Here is a 19,666-nt window from a genome sequence, read left to right as displayed (position 1 = left end):
CTCAGGGACCTAGAGGTCTAAGTATAATTAATTACAAGGCATCTTGGTGGTGTAATACACGTACATATGAAACCATCTTATTTGAACTGAAAACATCCGAGGTGTCACTTCCCAGCAGAAGGCACTAAAAATTGTTGTCCTTACTTTGATTTGTAGCGTTGCAGAATCATTTTGACTTTCACAGCTGAGTGAACTCATTGGACAAACTAGGCCAGAGCAGCTTCTTAGATCTGTTAGCATAATTTCTTATTTGTTCTGGGGGGCAGAAGCTTGGGATTTCTGGAACTGGGAAGGAATTTAAATGAGTTTCAGAAATAAATAAATATGACAAAATCATTTCATTCTTCCATACTAAACCCCGAAGATTTTCGATTCCTTTTTGTTATGAATGTCAAGACCAGCTGATTCAAGAAGAGGTTGTACAAATATGTCCCTTGACCCTGTGTGCGTTTTGCAGATAAAAATGTCAGTACAAAGAGGGCTAGGAGACTGCCGTTTCACCAGTGAGCCCCTAGATGACACTGTGGGACCGCGTGGATTTCTACCTGGGCTGTGATTTCCAAGGGGTGCAGAGCAGTTATTTCACACTGTACCCCACCCTCCTGGCAGCCTGGACTACGAAAATGGACAGAACTTTCTGCTCTCTGTGTTTTTTCCTCTTCTTCTCCCCCCTCTTTTTTTTTTTTTTTTAAGGGAAAAATTGTAGCTTAAGAGAAATAAAGTGCAAAGCTTGGGAAGGTGCTGGATTCTCTGTTTTGAAATGCCTGCTGTTTGAGAACAAAGAATAACCAGGATTCAGGCCCAGGAGGTTGGGGATGTGGGGAGGTGCCTCGGAGAAACGCACTTGAACTTCTTGGAGCCCGGACTCCCTTTAGGGCAGTGGTTTTCAACCTTCCTAATGCCGCGACCCTTTAATACAGTTCCTCATGTTGTGGTGAACCCCAACCATAAAATTATTTTCGTTGCTACTTCATAACTGTAATTTTGCTACTGTTATGAATCGTAATGTAAATATCTGATATACAGGATGTATTTTCATTGTTACAAATTGAACATCATTAAAGCATAGTGATTAATCACAAAAACAATATGTAATTACATATGTGTTTTCCGATGATCTTAGGCGACCCCTGTGAAAGGGTCGTTCGACCCCCACAGGGGTCGCGACCCACAGGTTGAGAACCGCTGCTTTGGGTTTGTGGGTGCAGCTGCAGGGTGCCTGACTAGAGGGGTTGTTGGAAGGTGGGAAAGAGTCCAAAAAGTTCATCCAAATCCTTCGCTTTGCAGAGTTCCTTCTTGCCCCCAGGCTGGCTCCCGCGCTGCAGGGACTGGGTTGTCAGAGGTGGTAGGAGAAGAGCAGGTGTGGGCACTTGGACCAAGAGCTGATGGGACCTGAGCCTGCGCACATTGGGGAGGGGGAGGGGTCCACCCAGGCTTCAGGGTCCAGGGAGAGCAGAGGCCAGAGCTCCTGGGAGTCATACCCCAGCGGTCCGAGAGGAGCTGGCTTCCCAAGCTGGGGGCCCTGCTCCCGGGGCACGGCGCCCCCTGGGGCAGGTGACAGCCCGCGCACAGGGCGGAGCCAGCGGAGGACCCGCCCACCCGCGCGTGGGGAGGAGCGCGGGTTCCCACGGGTCTGCACGTGGCGCCGTGGAGGCTCCCAGGTACCTTCAGGCGGAGCAGGTGGGGGTCGCCGCGACTCGTGCACGGGTAGGACCGGGGAGCCAGAGCTGTTGGTTGTGCCCCAGGAATCAGGAGGGAAACAGAGTCACCGGAGGCCCTGGTGGTGGTGTTTCCGCTGTTAGTCAGTGTTTGCTGCGGAGGCTGGAGGGTTCATGAGGTTTCCTCCGGGTGGTGCCCGGCTGTATGATGTGTGGGGCCCAGAGAAAAACGGAATCCTGAGCCCCTCCTTAAAATTGTAAGAATTTCAAGACTGCGGCAGCAGGGCATTAAACCAGGCCGGTCCTACTGAGTGCAAGGCCCTGTGGCTGCCCAGGTCGCACCCACAAAGCCCAGGAGCCAGCCCTGCCTCTGCCCCCCTCCCCCTTTCCCATACTCATTAGGGGTGAACTTTTAGCCTGTCCCTGTCCTGTTTTCTTAAGCGTTAGGGGGACTCTGGCTGTTCTATCTTGGGCCTGCACGGGAGGGACTCTCAACACGTGAAAAAAGCTGCTAATTTTGTAGAAACCAAGTTCCTAACCCCGCTTTTCAGTCATGTTAATTTAATGCCTGCCTTGATACCTTTCAAAGGAACTGAAGATCGCGTGTTTCTGAAGCCCAGGAGCCGATGCTTTCTGTGTTGTTCTGAAACAGGCTTGTAAGGAGGAGGCCCTGGGTTTGGAAGGGCTCAGAAGTTCGCCTCGGAGCTCAGAAGTCCGGAGGGCGGCTTTGAATGGGCCTGAAAGCCATGCTGTTTTGATGACCATGAGCAGGTATTTGGCTCTTTTGAATGTAAGGAAAAGATGTTAAATTTCAAAAACGGTTTTTGTATTTGTGATCTAAGGTGTTCAAAATTATTTTCCTTCTCCCTTTTCAAAGAAATTCACTCAACTGTCTGCCTTAAATCAAATTGATTGCCGTACCATACTTTGATTCCAAATGAATAAGCATAAGTTTTATTGGTAAAATGAATTTTTAGTCATCACAAAAGATTTCATTTAGTCCTTGTGAGTAAAGCTTCACATTGTCATTTTTTCAGAGGAAGAACAGAGGTGCAGAAACATAAAGCAAACGGCCCAAGCTCATACAGCTAGGAACAGTGGGGGCATGAGGTGGGACCCTTTGTCTCCACACCCCTGCCTTCTCCACTACACCGTGGTGCCTTTTCAACAGACAGTCTCATGGTCTATGGATAGAAAAGGTCAGGGGTTAATCCCAAATTAGAACCTCTATTTTTTGTAGCCAGAGAAGGTTTCCTAATAGATTAAAATATCAGTCAGCATTATGTTCCTCTTGAGAACATGCAATTAGTGGTCAAAGAATAGGATAGCTTTGACCCTATTTTCAGAACCCTTTCCCAAGAAGGAGCCCACATTTAAATAATGCCAGAGATACGCCCAACTGTACCTTCCCCCATCACCCAACACTCATCAAATATACACCAACCCTTTCTGTGTACATATAAACAGGGTTTTCTCAGCAATTTATCACTGACCTCTTACATCTGGCATCATATCTTGGTATTTCAAAGGTATAGTTCCTCTTACATCTGGCATCATATCTTGGTATTTCAAAGGTATAGTTCCAATAAGATGATCTATAAAGGACCTAACAAAGACGAGACCTTTGATTCATTCATTTATTATCATTTCGTACATTCGCTGCACTCAGGGTAATTTCTTCAGGTCTGTCTTTCAAATCACAAATTCTATCCTTTGAATTGTCTAGCTCACCATCTGTTCATTTTATTACTTTCTTAATAAGTTTCCCATTTCTACATGTTTTCTCTTTTTTCAAGTTTGCTTGTTCTTTTTAAATAACATTCTGCCTATCTTTTGGATTGGTCCTTTCCGGTCTCTTCTGTGAACATGTTAAGCATTATTGCTCTTCCTTCGGGTAGGAAATCTCTTGGAGATTGCATTGGCCGTCAGCTGTCATTTTGGCTGGTTTCCTCTAGTGCTCTGTGTTTTCATGTGTGAACTCATCTTCAGTAGGAGTTGTTTTCTTTCAGCGTCCCTTTGGACAGGGGGGATTTCAATGCTGACCAGACAGCTTTTACACTAGCTTTTCCTATTGGGTTTCCATACTAAGTGAATACAAAGAATGTGGACCTTATACAAACAGGGCAGGTTTTGGGGTTCCACGTACTGAATAATTATCGTCACCCACAGTTCAGAAAGAGAATCTGATTCACATTAAGCCTTGGAGAAAGTGGACAGAGGTTTTTTTGTTTGTTTATGTTCTAGATGGGACAGATGTCTATCTTTGGCTTTCAGGTTTTTTTTTTGGTTTGGTTTTCTTTTTGCCAGAAGCACAATTCTAGCATTCCACCAAATTTGTTTTCAAAACTATTGCAAGACTAAGTGCAGAAACCACAGTTGCTCACGTATATATTAGGTTCAGGTAGCACCAAAGACTTCTGCGACTTCACACATACTCACTGTTGTGGTCTTCTGTTCCCATTCTCTGCCAAGGAGTTCTCTTTCTTGCTTTTGGATTGGACATGGGTTTTGAAGGTGTATTTTTTTTAATTGCAAACAGGGCAGGGAGAATTGGGGTTTGTTCAACCTATTTTCTTCATGGGAATCTTCTTAATTAATTCTTTATGTAACTGTAATGAAAAACTTGATAGAGAATGATTTGCCAATCACAAAATCTGAACCAAGAAAAGGGAATGGGGACTCACTGGTAATAAATCAGGTTGACTCTGAATGTCCTTTAAACACAATAGGATGTATTGTTTGAAAGAAGTAGTGGTCAACAACTTTGCTAAAAGTGAAAGCAACATTCCTAGAAACAAATATTCGTGGATGTATGTATCTGTTCTAACACAAATTATTGTATGTCTCTTTACAAGATCGGATTGGAGGCTCCTGAGTAGTTCAGCAGGTTTTTTTTTTATGATTCTCCATCCAAATGCTCTGGATGCCCACACTTCTTATATTTGCCAAATCTGAATTCTAGAGATTCCAAGTTGAATAGGGATTCTACATTTATCTGGCTTTAAGTGAGATCTGAATTGGTTGCCTATGACATCTGGGGGACATTTGATAATCTGTAAAAGCAGTTACTGAAACAAAAGTAGTGATCAAATAGTAGCAGTTTAACAGACAGATATGGAGTGGCATTTTAATAAGTCAATTTAAGTTCAAGACCTCCAATCAAGAGTCACAAGGTCAGATATGAATAATGAAGGTCTGATTTGCAATTGAGATGCTTCTCCCTTGAGCAAGTATCAAAGGATTACTTTATTTACTCAATGATAGGTAACAGTTCTTAGAATATAGTTGGATAGGTTGGCTAGTTGAGTGGAAAAACTTTTTTTTCTATGAATATTCAAGAAGAAAATACTACTGAAGAAGATGGTTTGAAATACATTTAAATGTTTTATTATTTTATAAAAGGTCAATGGTGTATTTAAATAATTGTTGGTCATCTTATTCAAGTCCTTTTTTTTAAAGATTTTTATTGACTTTTAAAGAGAGAAGAAGGGAGAGGAAGGGAGAGAAACATCAATGTGAGAGTGAAACATTGATCAGGTGCGTCCTGCATCCCCCCTACCTGGGATCACGCCCGAAACTCCGGCATGTGCCCTGACTGGGAATCAAACCAGCAACCTTTCAGTGCACAGCTAGATGCCCAACCACCAGAGCTACATGGCCCAGGGATCAAAGGAGTTTTTAAGATTTCTGTCTACAGTCATTGTCAAGGACAAAGCTCAGTCTGGCAGTAGAATAGAAGTAGCTTTGGAAACAGTGAAGCATGATTGGTTCCTGACTTAGATGTTAAAGGGACCTTTTTTTAAGCTTGTTATTTCTTAGCTCACAGGCCCTGTTAGGAAAGTGAAGCATTTGAGGTTAAAAACCATTTTGTCACCTAATAGGAATGATTTTCTCAAGAGTTTCCCTAAATATGACAAAGTTAGATGAAGGAGGAAATGTTCTTAAAATGAGAATTTCCCACATGGGGAAATTCCTCAGGGAAGTAGGAAGATGGAGATGAAAAAGAATAAATCAGATTTATTAGTGACTAACACTAAGAAGTAGAAGGGATGTTGAAGTAATCTTTTGTCATTATCCCTGAGCCACACTAGCCAGGCATGGTGGGAGTTTTAAAGTAGAAAATCAAGTCTTAGATCTGTAATATAACTATACTCAGACACTAGTGGATAATTCAATGGAACTTGATTTTTATTTTGCAATCACAAAGAAAGAGCAGTCTATTAGATAGCTCTATTAATACAGAGGCACCCTTACTGATTTTAAGTTCTGGATTTTTTCTGTTTCATCTTCCAGATCTCTCAGAGGACTAATTTGTTCACTATTAGGAAAGATTGGCAGGCAATGTCATAATGATAAAATTTTCTCCTTTCTGACTCTTTCCATTCTTAACTCATCCCTCTCTCCCTACAAAAAGAAACATAAAAAGAAAAAAAAAAAAGAGAACCTCTATGAGAAGCAGATTTCTCCACGTAAACATTTTCCTATCATGAAAGTTTACCAAGGGCAATAAATCACAGTCATTTGCACTTGTGTTAATATAAAGAATCATCTATATAAATCAACAATTCCTTGTTGTGTGTTCCTTCCTAAATGAGTAGATTATCCATTTAAAGAGGAATTATGCTTCAGTATTTTCTTTATTGATTAAAATTAATGGCATAGATTGCTATAAGAGAATCTAATTTTGCCTGTTATACTTATGTGCATTTAGTAAACTGGAGTAGTAATGTCTGACTTGGGTGCTGAAGTCAATGAAGCACATATTTAATAATATATTACTACTGACTATCTGACTATAAAATAACATTAATGTAACATGTTATTTCATTACCCCTTGACATGAATGCAAAATAATTTTGTTAACAGTTTTCTTAATAATGAAAAAACACACACACTGCCTTCTGCTTATCCTATCACAGGAGTCCTTAACTTTACTTACTATAATCCTATCTAATAAAGAGGGAGTATGCTAATTGACCCTCATGCCATTGCAAAGATGGGGGTGCCCACAGCCAATAAGGAGGGAATATGCTAACTGACTGCCACGCCCTCAAAGATGGCAGCACCCACAAGATGGCAGTGCCCAGACCCCACAGCCCCGGTGGGGCGGCTGCTCTGCATGCCTGCCTCCGGAGTCCCCCAGTCCCCTCAACCCCCCAGCTGCCCAGGGCTGGCCCAAGGCACCGGCAAGCCTCAGATGGCGGCTGTCCAGGCGCCCAGGGCCACCGGAGGCTCAGGTAACCATAGCCGGCCGAGGCACTGTCGGCAGTGGCAGCAGCAGAGGTGTGATGGGGTGTCGCCTTCCCCATATCGCTGGGTTGCCTCCCACCCCTGAGGGCTCCTGGTCTGTGAGAGGGGGCAGGCCAGGCTGAGGGACCCCCCACCAGTGCATGAATTTTCATGCACCAGGCCTCTAGTTGTTTTATATATATTCATTTGCATAGATTCCCCCACCCCCACCCACCCGCACCTTATACAAGTAAGAGCAGATATGTTTGTCCAGAACAGGAAGGTGAGTGTAATGATACATTGAGAACAAAAATCGACCTTTTGAAGCACAACACTTCACTTAAGGCCTTCCCTTTCAGAGAGTGTATTTCAAACTTGATACCTTGCAGAATGAACATTTACTAGGAGCACATTAGTACAACATGCCCTTATAGCTGCAGTTAAGTTTGACTTCTGTAGGATTCTAGAGGGGAAATGGTGTCCTACCCATAGCAGCTCTCCATTTATTTGGCCCCATATTCCCCATAATACACCTTTATCATATTAAGTATTAGGATAAGTGGTTTATAATTACTCCACACTACTTAGCACACTTATTTCATCCACTTTTTCTTTTGGTGTGTGTGATGAAACACTAGGGGCCCAGTACATGAATTTGTGCACCTTGAAAGGAACTGTGGACCACAAGGCTTTGGTGGGCACAGGGGCAGGTCTTGGCCCATCCTCTGTGCCCCTGCCTGGCTCCTCCCACTGTGGATCCCAGTCCCCTATCTTCCAACAACCCCACTCCCACCGCCACTCCCACGCGCTGATAGCGCCAGCCCTGCTCACACCCACTGATGGCGCGGGGCAATTGGGGCCAGCACCAGCAGTGGGTGTGAGTGGGGCCCGCACCATTAGTGGGTGTGAGCAGTGGCTGCTGCCCTGATTACCACTCAGGAGCAGGGGAGGTGGAAAAGCCCTCAGGGGCAATTAGGGCCGGCAGCCACCATTCACACCTGCTGATGGTGCTGAGCGATTGGGACCAGCACTAGGCGCTGGCAACAGGTGTGAGTGGTGGCTCCAGCACAGGTTGCAGGTGCAAGCAGGGCTGGCGCTGGCAGTGGGTGTGAGTGGCCACTGCCAGCCCCGATTGCCCCTCAGGGCTTATCCACCTCCCCCTGCTCCTGAGGGGCAATCGGGGCCGGCAGCCACTGCTCACACCCGCTGATAGCACCAAGTGATCAGGACTGGTGCCGGGTGCCGGCAGTGGGTGTGAGCGGCGGCTCCTGTGTCGACTGCGGGTGCAAGCTGGGCCATTGTCCATAGCAGGTGTGAGAGGCAACTGCTGGCCCCAATTGCCCCTCAAAAGCAGAAGGAGGTGGAGAAGCCCTGAGGGGTGATCAGGCCCAGTGCTGAGTACTGACAGCAGATGTGAGTGGTGGCAAAGAATTTTCAGTAACCACCAGAGGCTCGCCCCGATGACAGTGACCAGTGCCCCGCCTTGGTCTGGTGCCCCCACTCACCTGCTCCACCATCCCACCGCAGCTGACGCCTGCCATGTTCTGTGCTCTGCTACCTGCTGCCGATGCTGCCATGTTCCACATGCGACCCCTGGTTGTTGGTGCAAGTCATAGCGACCAGTTGTTCGGTTGTTCCGCCATTCAGTCTATTTGCATATTAGCCTTTTATTATATACGATGTTCTTGTACAGTGATCATCTATTCCTCTAGGAACCCTGTACATTTGGTTTAGGTGAAAATGTGAATAAAGGCAGACCCCTCCTTTGCCTCTCTGCTTTCACTGTTTATACTACCAAATAAGAAAATGGATAAAATGATGCATTAAAAATTATGGAACAATATTAAACTTCTTAAATATTTATTGATTCTTGAACTTGACTGTATTGTAAAGTGATTGGATAAAATACTTTTTTCCCTCCAAGGGCAAAATTGTTTACTGGTTATTAAGATTACTGGAAATGTACTTGGGTAGATAGGGAAATAAATCTCTGTGTTCCTTTGTAATAGTGGGTATCAAACAGTGGGTTTTAATTTGGGAGTATTTATTAAAATGCAGACTACCAAGATGGACAGAGATGTGGAGGGTGGAGTCCATGTCTTTTGAAAATAAGCACAGGTGATTCTGATGTAGATGATTTTAGAAGTTTACTAGAGAAATGCCATGCCTACACTTTTATTAGTTAAAAATGAAGTTATTGTGTATTTGCTTATGTTTCTTTTTCTCTTATTTTCTGGCTTTAACAACTTTTTGTGCTTTCATTAAATCTAATCATCTACTCCTTTAGAGCCATTCTTTCTTTTTTTCCCCCCAAACTCAGTCATCCAGCTTAGATTATAATACCTGTTATATTTACTAAATTATGTGGAAAAAAGATAATCTGCTTTGTTATAATAAAATGAGATAAATCTGTTTAAGGCCAAGATGGAAAAATTTTATTAAAATCTGCTTTTTGGGGCAGGGAGGGCGACAACACCTTACGTATCAACTTAGAATTTCATATCCATAGTATACATGCAACATCAAAGTTCTGAGCTAAAATAATTTTTAGTAACACTGAAGTAAGATTTTTATCTAATTCTGTCACAGTCAGAGGTAGAAACCAAAGGGGTTTAATAAGCAACCCGTCATTGAAGGTCATGGCTCCTAACAGAGCCTTTAATTAGCATGTGGAACATCTTAGGGCTGAAAAATCTCTTACCAAGTGATTTATTTTTGGGCCAGTTCACTCATGTGAGTGATAGAGAGCATCAAAGAAGTTGTAGCTGAAACTTAATTCACATATACTTCTCAAAATATCTATGTATTTTCTGTGCTTACATTTTCTCTGCTGAATTGTGTCCTGGGCAATGGATAAAAGAGGAGTAAACATTTTCAGGGAGGTGAAGAAAACTTCAGTTTTTGTTGGGATTTTGGATAACAACATAATCTATGGGCATTTCATTAAGTTTTGTCTCATGAATGGCAGCAAATATATTGGGGATTGTAGGTAATACTTCATAGGGCAATTTTGTGTCTTGTTGAAGCACATTGCGACAATATGGTATAACTGTCTCTTGTTTGGGGTCCTCTTGGTTGGTCAAGGTTGACTTTTTGCTCTCACTGTTATTTGAAGGGTTCCGGAATATCTCTACCTTGTCGCTTCACAAGCCCCATTTCTGAGATCTGCAATCCAATCTTGTCTTCATTAAAGCCCTTTCTATTAAAGACACAGTTTCATGAAGAATTGTCATGCTAGGACTGGGGCAGAAGTGGAAAGTGGTCTATAACTTCAGTACGTAGTACATAATTTATCACATTGTCTAATAAGTAATCACTCATTATTCACAGGTACGTAGGGATAGAAAGTCCTGCTGAGTTTGCTAATAACTATCTGTTATTGAATTCGTTTATCAGTGTTGGTAGTTTTTTGGTAGAATCTTTAAGGGTTCTCTAAAGTATCATGTCATGTGCAAATAATGACGGTTTTACTTCTTCCTTTCCAATTTGGATGCCTTTTATTTCTTCTTCTTGTCTGATTGCTGTGACTAGGACTTCCAGTACTATGTTGAATAAGAGTGGTGAAACCGGACATCCCTGTCTTGTTCCTGATCTTAAGGGCAATATTTTTAGTTCTTGCTCTTGACTAATGATATTGGCTGTAGCTCTGTCATACATGGCCTTCATTAGGTTGAGGTTTGTTTCCTCAATTACAACATTGCTGACAGTTTTTTATCATAAATGGGTGCTGGATGACTAAGTGGGATTTATTCCAGGAATGCAAGGTTTATTGATATTCACAAATCAATAAACATGACACCATATAAGCAAAATGAAGTGTAAAAATCACATGACCACAATAGAGGCAGAAAAAGCCTTTGATGAAATTTACTATTTTGAATTTAACATCAAATGATTGCTCCTCGGTTAGACCTAAAAGGTTAGGTATATCAAGAAAACACAATTTTAAGGAATTAGAAATACCAAAATCACTTGGATATTTGACCTAAAAGAACCCAGTGCACATTTGCTCCGATTCATAGCTGAATGAACATTTCTTTGGGCGTTTTTGTTCATGTATTTTTTAAACTGGATACCTGATTTTTTCTCCCTGGGCTTCCAGTGCTCGGGTAGTAAATGCTGCAGACACAAAACAGGGGAGGTAGAGACTCTTATTTAGAAGAATTGCCCTTAACCTATATGTCTGTTATGCAGCAGAAGAATGAGACATACAGGAGTGCTCTGAGAAGGGGGAGGGTAAACTTGACAGGCGAGGGAAGAAGATGCTTCTTTTTCTTGAGGATTGAAGTGAGGAAGATTGGGGAGGAAGGGAGATTTAGTGTGGTTCCTTGTTTAATTTTTACATTCTCAACCCTGGGGATTTCACTATCACTCTGTAGTTACTTGACAATATATGCAGTTGCACCTAATTTAATAAATAAATTAAGATTACGTGTGGGCATATTCCTGTCTATTTCTGTATCATGGCTCTTAATGGCCTTTAATCTTGCTCATTGCAAACCTAAGGGAATAAGCCCACTTCTTAAAGAAACGAGATCATCACCCTGACTGGTTTGGCTCAGTGGATAGAGCATCAGCCTGCTGACTGAAGGATCCCAGGTTCGATTCTGATCAAGGGCATGTACCTTGGTTGCGGGCACATCCCCAGTGTGTGGGGGGGGGTGTGTTTGTGCAGGAGGCAGCTGATCGATGTTTCTCTCTCATTGATGTTTCTAACTCTCTATCCCTCTCCCTTACTCTCTTTAAAAAATCAATAAAATATATATATTTTTTAAAAGAAATGAGATCATCAAGCATTTATTATTATTATTATTATTATTATTATTATTTTTTACTTTCTTTCCTCAGGTTCATTTTAAATAGACCATTAATCTGAAGTGAATCCTTTTTGGAAAGGACATTCTTTTTAGCAGGGATTGGTCACATCCAAACTTTGGTACTTGGCTGGATAACCACAGGAGAAGCTAGGATAGTTTCTGCCTTTGGGTTTTCCATATTGGGCACTGCCTTGCTTAAAGTTAGATGCCTTCTCTGAATCAAGAACTTCCTTAGTGTTTATTATTTCTGGTGTCTAAAGCAGTGAATCATCAGGATGGGTAAAAACATGGATTTTATTAGAGGGTGGTGATTGAAAGACATTTAAAAATTTACTCTTGACATCAAGATAGGATAACGTGCCCAGCCAGCATTGCTCAGTGGTTGGGTGTTGACCTACGAACCAGTAGGTAACAGTTCTATTCCCACTATTCCCAGTCAGGGCACATGCCTGGGTTCCGGGCTAGGTCTCCAGTATGGGGCTTGCAGGAGGCAGTCAATCAATGATTCTCCCTCATCATTGATGTTTCTGTTTCTCTCTCCCTCTTCCTACCTCTCTGAAATCAATATAAATATATTTAATAATAATGAGAAAATATAGGATTATGGTACATCAGTCTTTTCATTCTGGCCTGAAATGATGCCTCTTGTACAAACAAATCTCAATTTAGTTTGATGAGTCAGGCAGACACACTGGCAGCTGAAGTTTCTCAGAAGCTTCTTTCTTTCAAATAGCAATGATTGTCCTGCCTCCCGGGTAGTTGAACTAGATGGCTTTTACATTTCCATCCAAAAGATGCAATCTAAATTTGCAACAAATTGGTACAATTAATTATTCCCAGACCTTGAACCTCTCTCCCACCTTTCTAAGGGCACCAAAGCTCAAGCAACTGGATTTCTTATTTATGTTCATATTTTGTCCCTCAACGCATCATTGAGCTTACCTGTGAAAAAAGATGAGGAAATTAACAATGCAAACAAGATTATAATGCAATAAATATGCCAATTTAAAAGAATATATTTTAAATAAAATAATCTATTCATCCCATACTTACTGAATATAAACTTCATAGCAGGGTATTGTTTAGACACAGATGGTGTTTACAGTCAAAAGGCTGACATCTACCCATGGGTCTTCTGTAATTCCCTGTAGCATACTAAGTGCAGCAGGGTAGCGGTTAATCTCTTTGCCTCAAGAGTCAGAAGCCCTTTGAGTACCACCTCTTTCACTCATTAGCAGTTTGACTTTGGGCAAGTCACTTAATCTCTTTAAACCTCTGTAAAATGAAGATGTCATAAAGCCTAGATCACAGGGCTACTGTGAGAATTTTGAAACAATGCATTTAAAGTATGCAGCTCTGTTCCTGATACATACATAGCTCATCTATATATATAAAAGGCTAAGTGACTGACCATCCATCCGTCCAACCGTCTGACTGACCAGCCAGCCGGTACATATGATGCGCACTGGCAATTTAAAAATAAATGTTGATTCGCACATGCATGATACATATTAAAATATTTTGTATTTTAATTTTATAATATATATACTATTTTGACATGTAATTTTTTGCAGTAATGTAATTACTGCACACATCTTTCTTCTAATTAATTTCCTTTCAATGTGCACAAATCCGTGCACTGGGACACTAGTATTCTATAAAAATTAGGCTATTTCTCTTTTATTATATAGGCTAATTGACATTATGTTATAGACCTTGCCAGTGCTTACCAATATCAAGTTTGCTTCTTCTCCTGGCACACAGAAGACCACATTTCCGTGAGATTCGTTCTGACAATGGGACTTGAACAGAAGGGCTATGCGTTATTTCTGAGCCATGGCATATAATTGCTGCTGAGAGATATAGCAGTGCTCTTTCCCCTGCCATTTGCATCAAAGAGGCAGCATATTCTAGATCAGCCGTGGGCAACTACGGCCCGTGGGCCAGATCCGGCCCGTTTGAAATGAATAAAACTAAAAAAAAAAAAAAAAAATGACCGTACCCTTTTATGTAATGATGTTTACTTTGAATTTATATTAGTTCACACAAACACTCCATCCATGCTTTTGTTCCGGCCCTCCGGTCCAGTTTAAGAACCCATTGTGGCCCTCGAGTCAAAAAGTTTGCCCACCCCTGTTCTAGATGAAGAAGTTAACGTTGGGGAATTATCCAGGAGCTTGGGTCTCTGAATAACTGTGCTAACTCATAATATAAGCATAATGTGAAATAAGTCTTAGTTGAGTTAAGCAACTGGAATTTGGGGGTTAATTTGCTACTGCACCATACTTTATCATATTCAGATAATGCTTTTATTTCTTAAAAAAAATTTAATCAACTTTATTGAGGCAAAATTTATATATAAATAACTGTACATATCTAATATGTACAGTTTGATGAGTTTGGGCAAAATGCAATATTTTTTTTATTTTTATTGTATTGGAAATTTCAAGACACTAAAAATTAGAGATTGGCCAAAACATTTAATTGTTTACATTTATATCAAATAGTGTGCCCAGCAACAACTAGTTATCGCCTATTCTTATCATATCCGCTGCATGAAGGTGGCACTCTTCAACTGGCTAACTTGTCCTGGGCTCCAGAGCTGGCCTAACTTACTGAGGGTTCTCTACTACAGCTGGAACTTTGCCAGCATTGGTCAATCAGTCATTCCAGGAGAGGTGGAAATGGAAGGCACTGAGTTGAAGCCTTGAGTTGAATCTCTCTGGACCCATGTGGCCATATCTAAGCCCAACTCAAATTAATCATTTGAGACACTGAAATCTAAAACAAAGCACACATATCTAAAGAAAGTGTCTCGAAGCATGAGATTTTCAGTCTGTCTTCCTCTTTCTAGTTGTATGTATGTAGTCTATGATCTGGGCAGGGGAACATACATCTTTGTGACTTGTTTAACACCCATGGGTAGTAATCTTATCCTGGTTACCATGAGAACAACAACAACAACAACAACAAGAACAAAAGACCCTGTTATTTGCTATCAGAGGAACTCATGCCTTCCAAAGATGATTTCTCCAAGGATTCTCCACAGTAATAAGGAAGAACTTCGAATAAATAGGGTTAATGAAAAAATTAAATGAACCAAGTGCCTCCTCATGGCTAGAAATATTCCTATACTGATTATATGAAAGGAATCTGATATGGGGAAGGGTAAACTCAGTGATCTCGAAATTACAATCAAAAGCTGAGTGTCTCTGGCTGTTTTTGCCTAAATGGCTCTGGACACATTTATTTTCTTAGGTATTTTTTTTATCATGAACTATTGATGGCACATGTATTTATCTAATGCATATAAGTAAATATTTGTGAGAAATTCTGGTAAGCTTTATAAGATATTACTTTTTAGCATAGGTTGTGGGTATAAACATATACACTCATATAGTGAAAGAATATATAAATGTGTAAAGTTAGTAGAACATAAATACAGACAAACTTATAGAATGCATAAACATTAATAGAATAATTGTAAGTACACAAAACATTTATTAATATAAGTAAATTTTTCAGAATAAATTCATATACATATAAATGAAAAAATTATATACATTTGAAGTTTATGTGATTCTTTTTTAAAAATCAACATGTGGTGAATCCTCTGATGTTTTCTTTTTACTATTGTATGTTTTAATATTTGCTTTTTTAGCGTGAGGTAAGCTGGTACTTGTTATTTTCTCGTTTGGACCTGGATTCCTTGTTGCTAATCAATAGTGAGAGGGGCTGACTTGGACCAAAGAACACAATCCTCTTCTTTCCCGCAGGTAGATCATCCTGCATCTCCTCAAACCGCCCTTAAAAACACAGCAAGGTACAGTCTTGGAGGGCAAAAGAATATAGACAAAATTAGGTTGTTACTTTTTGCCAATATATATATTTTTGTGCTTCATTCATATGGAATAAAAGCATGCATTTCCTCACAAATGTGAAGAATGCCTCTTCCTTTCTAATTTTAAGACAAAATTTATTTCAAATTAGATGACTTTATTAGAATTTTGTTATTTTCTACCCATAATAATAAATTTGTCATTTTCCAATTCTATCTTCAGCAAAAAAAAGAAGAAGGAAAACACTTGGTGTTAAGTGTAAACAAATTCTTACCAGAGAATTCCAATATTGCCTTTAAGTTGCATTTCCCTCAGAAATATTGAATCCGTTTACATTGAGTCACCTTGATAACACTACAATAAGTTAATCAAATGCACAATTAATTTACAAGAACTGTTTCAAGGTCTACATCAGCATTGTTGATTCCTGTACCACTGGGAGAGAACTCCTGATATTCCCATGGTCATTTTATTCACCCATATTCATATGGCAGCACTCCAAGAAGTTTGTCCTGCAGCTCAGAGGTTTATATTGGATTTATATTGTATAACCATTTTTAACTGAGCAAGAACCCTCTTCTCAATAAGCAGCTTTTAAGACTTAATAGCTAAGTTGTTACAAAAATTGAAATAGTTCATTTTTTTTCACTATGTATCAGGTTTTCTTAAGTAATTTCATAATTTTTAAATATAATTCTCAGAAAAATGCTCTGTGTAGGTGGTAATAACACTATAAATAGGCATTCACTCAGTACCCACCTTCTCCATAATATCCTCCGTTTCTGGGTGGGAGAACCTGAGGTTGTAAAAAGTTAGGTAGCTCACTCAAAGTTCTGATTACATTGTAAGGTTGAATTTCCCCCCTATTCGGGTTTTTGACCCCCAAATATCCCCCAAAGCCAGTGTGCTATCTGAGCAAAGAGCGATATGGGGAAAGACATGATATATAACCAGCAATACGATGCTCCCTTCTCTCAATTCCGGCTGAGAAGACCGAAAATCTGGAATAGTGAGTGAGGATAAAAATAGAACCCTTTATTAGCCATATGCCATGGGCAATATCCCCAGCAGCAGTCCTCATTTATCCCCTTGCTTCATGCACCAGTGGGTCCTTATCTCTTACTGAGCATTTTGAGCAAAACAGTCTTCTACCAGAGAATCACCTGGAACTTACTTGAAACCTATTTGGCCGGCTGCTTCAGATCCAAGAGTGAACAGATAAAATGTGGACTGGGCATCGCGGTCTGTCACTTCTTTAAGATGGAGTCATTATAAAAACAAAAAGGCTGCAGGTAGGCACTTGAGTTACTATTTTCCTAAATTCAGTGATAAAAAAAAAATTCTCTCTGAACCACCACACAATGCACTGGGTTTCAAAAGCAATGAATCATCCTCACCCTCAATCTCCTTCACATTGTTTTGTCAATAATTATTCCATCAGAAAATGCCTATTCCATGTCCAGCAGTAAGCTTATGCACTTTTATACCTTATTTTTCATTCAGTTTATCTTCACAACAAACAATAAGTAGGTCCCATTGTCTCCATTTTTACTGATATGGTCACACACCTAGGAAATGGTGACGTCTCTCTTTAAAGCTGTGCTGTTTCGGTTGCTCACACTTCCTCCAGGTCAGATTCTGTCAAAGTTTCATGCTTCCATTCCCATTTCTGACTGTCTCTGTTGTAGGAGGGTAGAAGTGTGACTGGATCATATCAGTAGCTTTCCTGAGAGGTAACATTACTTCCAGACTAATTCCTAACTGGAAAACTCTGAAAGCAAGTAATTACAGTGTGTGGTTCTTTGAAAGTGTTTTTCGTAGATCAGGGCACCGTAAGGACTGCCCAATTGAATTGCTCTTCATTTTACTTAATCCTGTTAAGACAGGTATGCAGATCATGTTGAAGCATTTTGGAAGGTTGAGACCTGCTGTTTGGTCAAACAACATTTGAGAAACACAGAGTAGTAGTAGAAAAATACATGCCTGTGCTACATCATTTGCGGTATAAGTAAGCTTGGTTGTCAGGTTAATACATAGTTCATTATGTGGTTCAACCAGAGAAGTGTATATTGAGATACTCACATACAGACAAAAAGTATTTTGCAAGCTGAAGTCACAGATTTAAAAAAATCAGTTTTAGCCTTTTTTTTTTTTTTTGGATTTAGATCGAAATAAGAAACCAATTAGGAAGACAGGTACTTGTGAAACTCTCCAGTCATGAAGTAAGTGTTATTTCTAAAATAAATAATCACTCCAGGAAACGGTTAAGCCTATGGTCCTGGGAAAACCACAGGAGACCGTGTGGAATAGGGGAAAGGACAATGAAGGAGGAATGGGCACTTGCTCTGCCAGGAACTAACTATTGTGTGACCTTAGACAAGTCACTTTACCAGTATGAGGCTCAGCTTCCTCCTCTGCAAAGTGAGTGTGCTAGATTGAAACAGTTTTCTAAATTCCCACTGAGTTGCCTATACAGTAATTTAACGTGTATGTAGAGGTAAGCATTTACCATCATAAGGATGTTTATTTTCTCTTTGTTTTCCTAGAAACAAAATAAAGCAATAAAAAAAAACCTTTAGAAAATGTAAGGTAACCTTAAGTAGTTGGATTTAAATAGTACTGGTCTAAGAATCAAAACTTGTTTATTTGTTAACCTTTTCTTGTCACATCAGCTTTTGGAATGTATGTATACTTCTACCTATTTATTCAGATGGGGAAAGGCACCCATTACCCAAATTACATTGGCTTTACGGATGTATAATAGAGATATTAGAACATAAAACTTTCCTAACTCTAGACAAGTGATTTACATTGTTCTAATCTTACTGTAACTCTAAAAGGTAAACATGATGGGCTGAATTGTGTCCCTCCCGAAATTCAGTACCTCAGAATGTGAGTATTTTTGGAGATAGTGCCTTTAAAGAGGTAATGAAGGAAAAATGAGATCATATGGATGGACTCTAATGTAATCTGAATGATGTTCTCATACGAAGAGACTACAACATAGACCAAGGGGTGACCATGTGAGGGGACAGTGAGAAGTGGCCTTCTGCAAGCCCAGGAAAGAGGTGTCAGAAGAAACCAAACCTGCTCACGCTTTGATTTTCTAGTCTCCAGCATTGTGAAAAAATCTATTTTTGTTGTTAAAGCTACCATTCAGTCTGTGGTATTCTGTTATGACAGCCATAGCAAACTAATACAGTAAATATTATTATTCACGTTTCTTGGTTGAGGAAACATGACTCATAGAGCTTAGGTAACGGATCCAAGACCGGGTGGTTGGTAAGTGGCAGAATTAGATTCAAACCGAAATTTCCATGGCACTACACAGTTTCCTTATTAAGTAGAAAACATGACTTCCACTTGCATGGACCATATAGACATCGCATGTGGTCATTTCTGTAGGAGCAGTTGCATGCATATAATTTACAAAGATTTCCCGAGCAGGTGCTTTCACAAAGAAGCATAGCCTATTGCTCAGGACCCTAGTTCCTCATCAGACTGCTGAAAATGTTACTTAAACGTTTTGTGCTTCTTTACCCCATCATATGCTGAATGGAAATAAAAGTATCTAGCCCATAAGTTTGTTGAAAGGATTACATGAGATGCTGTATATACAGCTTTTAGCATAGACTTTGGTGTATTTTTCAGGACTCAATAATGCTATTATTATTGTTATTACCTCATTTGATTCCACAACTACTCTGAATGCTAAATAGCTTGAAGAGACCACTGAAATTTTTGTGAGCAACCCTTTCATGTTAAAGAGACTTCCTAAGGTCCTTAATAGCAAATAATAGCAAACTAATAGCAAATAATAGCAAACTAATAGCAAAATATTTTGAAGGAGCAGGCATTTGTTTTATTTTTATTTTACTTTTATTTGTAAACTAAATTAAATTATAATGTCATTTATATTTATTCACACTAGACTTAATTTTATACTTAGTTGTTGAAATAATGGAGTGATGGATATGCCATACAGACAGGTCCATTGAGCTAAACTGTTTTTTTATACTTTTAAGATACTGCTGTCAGTATAAATATAACATACTGATTTGTAGTGATCTTTTATGACTCAGAATATTTTTATTATACATGAAAACTATAATTTTCTTCCCTT

Source organism: Myotis daubentonii, chromosome 13 (assembly GCF_963259705.1).
Source record: "Myotis daubentonii chromosome 13, mMyoDau2.1, whole genome shotgun sequence".
Taxonomy (NCBI): Eukaryota; Metazoa; Chordata; class Mammalia; order Chiroptera; family Vespertilionidae; genus Myotis; species Myotis daubentonii.
The sequence above is the reverse complement of the archived record's forward strand: the minus strand, read 5'-3'. Positions refer to the sequence as shown.